Source organism: Chiloscyllium plagiosum, unplaced genomic scaffold (genome assembly GCF_004010195.1).
Source record: "Chiloscyllium plagiosum isolate BGI_BamShark_2017 unplaced genomic scaffold, ASM401019v2 scaf_970, whole genome shotgun sequence".
Classification (NCBI taxonomy): Eukaryota; Metazoa; Chordata; class Chondrichthyes; order Orectolobiformes; family Hemiscylliidae; genus Chiloscyllium; species Chiloscyllium plagiosum.
In genome coordinates, this window is record NW_025210015.1 from 7,545 (window position 1) to 10,053 (window position 2,509).

Genomic DNA, 2,509 nt, shown 5'->3' on the forward strand with positions numbered 1-2,509 from the left:
TGAATTTCTGCCATACATCCACATCAATTTTCTGACCTATGTTGTTGGTGCATATGTGAACCATGACCTCGGGCTGCTCCCCTTCCCACTGAAGGATCCTGAAAACACGATGTGAGACATCACCACCCCTGGTAACTTGAAGGGATCACATCAATCATGAGCCTGCCCTGTACCCACAGAAACTGCAATCTGTCCCCCTCACTATTTAGTCCCCAGTAACTATTGCTCTCCTCCCCTCTACCCTACCCTTCTGATCAACAGGGACAAACACTGTACCAGAGACATGTTACCCATGGCTTACCCCTAGTAAGTCATCCCCCCATAAAGTAACAAATACGGTATGCTTGTTACTAAGGGGCACAGCCATTGCGGCTGCCTGCACTGGCTGCCTGCTCCCTTTACGTCTCCCGACTGTATCCCATCGACCTTATTCTTGGACCTGAATTGTAACTGCCTCCATATTACTCCTCTCTTTTCCCCTCAGACTCCCGAAAGATGCAATGTCCAGCTCCAGTTTCCTAATGCAGTTGCCAAGGAGATGGAGTTGGGTGCACTTCCCGCAGATTCAAATGTCAGGGACATTACTGTAAACTCCAAGCTCTTACATTCTACAGGAAGGTCATTCAAATGGCCGACCATCCATTTCTAATGTTCTGAATTCACACACACACACTCACACACATACACACACACAGATATGCGCGTATATATACAAAGTATACAATACATATAAATATGTGTGCACATGCATATATATGTGTGTGTGTGTATATATGTGTGTGTATATGTACAAGTTGCAAAAGAACGTTGAGTAAAATAGCATTTATTCTGCGCTGTGTTAAATTCTGGAAAGGATATTTAGCTTGTTTCATATTACTGATATTGCTGCAAACTCGCACAGGCCATTAAAACAATTCACAAAATACTGGATTTATCTCATTGGACAGTTTGACTGATATCGGAAAAACTGGAATCAAAATGTCAAAGATGTTCTTAAGTACTGCTATGAAGATTACAGAATTCAAACAAGAATATTTTTCGTGTCTAGTCACTGTATATTTTTGCGGAAGATGAGTGAGCAGCAAATGGACTCACTCCCTTCCCTGTGATGCAGCCAAATTTTCAAATGCAACAGATAAAAGAAAAACGGTGCATTACACCGGCAGGTCAGTTCCAACTCACGATAGTATAGTTTCAATCTGATTATCGCCATCGTTGAAAATATTAGCTGAGTTGGGAGATCAGGATCCTGAGGGTATGCTGAGACATTGCGACAATTAATCACACACTGTTGGCATCACTTTATATCATAGCGGACTGAACTAATCGGCTTCCCTTAAATGCTGATCTAACACAAACAGCTCAGTTATTTTACAAATTATAAAAGTTCATGTAGAACAAGCTGCTCAACCTTTCATCGCAACCAGCTCATTCTATACTTAGTCGTACTCAGTTGCAGGTGTTATGAAGTTTCTTTCCAATTAACGTTAACCAATTAGAGAGTGTGCACGTAACGCGTACCCATCCTGGCCGCCCAGACTCACTGTCCCGGTGAAATTGACTCCTTGTGTGTCTGCACGCGTCTTTCCAAATATTTTAAAATCAGCTTCTGAATAATTTTTCCTGCGAAAATGTAATCATTTTCGAGTTCAATAGCTGTAGAGGGAAAAGGAAAACGTGCTCCAAACTTCTCTTTATCATTCATCGCTGGTTTTGAAGTTCTAAACTCTAGACATAGATCCATCCGAATGAGGGAATTTCGCTCCTGTTTACTCTCACCAAATTCACATCGCCTGGAAACCTTCTCTATGGACACAACTCAGTTTTACTTGGTGTCACGCCATATGATCTATTCGTCTTTTCCACCAACCCATGAAACCCCGCCTTGTCTTTTCAATTGGCATTATCTCTCACTACATCGTTGGCTTCCTTTCCATTTCCTTGTTTCCAAGTAAACGCTGGCCTTTCTTCCTGACGTCTTTTCATTCCAGTCATCGGAATCCATGGTTTTTATTATCTCTTCATATCCCAGTATAGAAAGGATGCTGGGTCCAATGCAACACATGAAAACCCGCTCTAATGCTGGATACTGCCATTACCAATGCAGGGAGAATGGGAGCTAGTTCAGTCAAAAGTGAATCCGTTGTTTGTCGCACTATGGATCAATCTCTGACTGGGAAGTGTTTTCCCTCACTATTTTCCCCCGTCTGAAAATGTGCTAAAGCAACACAGTAAGGGATCATAGAATGCGTACAGTTCAGAAACTGGCTATTCGATGCAACAAATGCACACCAATCCTCCAGGATTTAACCCTCACAGAACAATTCCTTAGCCTTTTTCTCTTCATTTGCGCATGAATAATGCACCTTACTGACAGTCGACTCAGTTGTCGGCAAATCATATCTATGGCGCTGTGAGACAGCAGTGATAACTAGTGAGCCACCTTGCGGCCCTGTACAATATTGCAAGGCACACGCGAACACGTTTGAAATGCGATTCCTGTCAAATA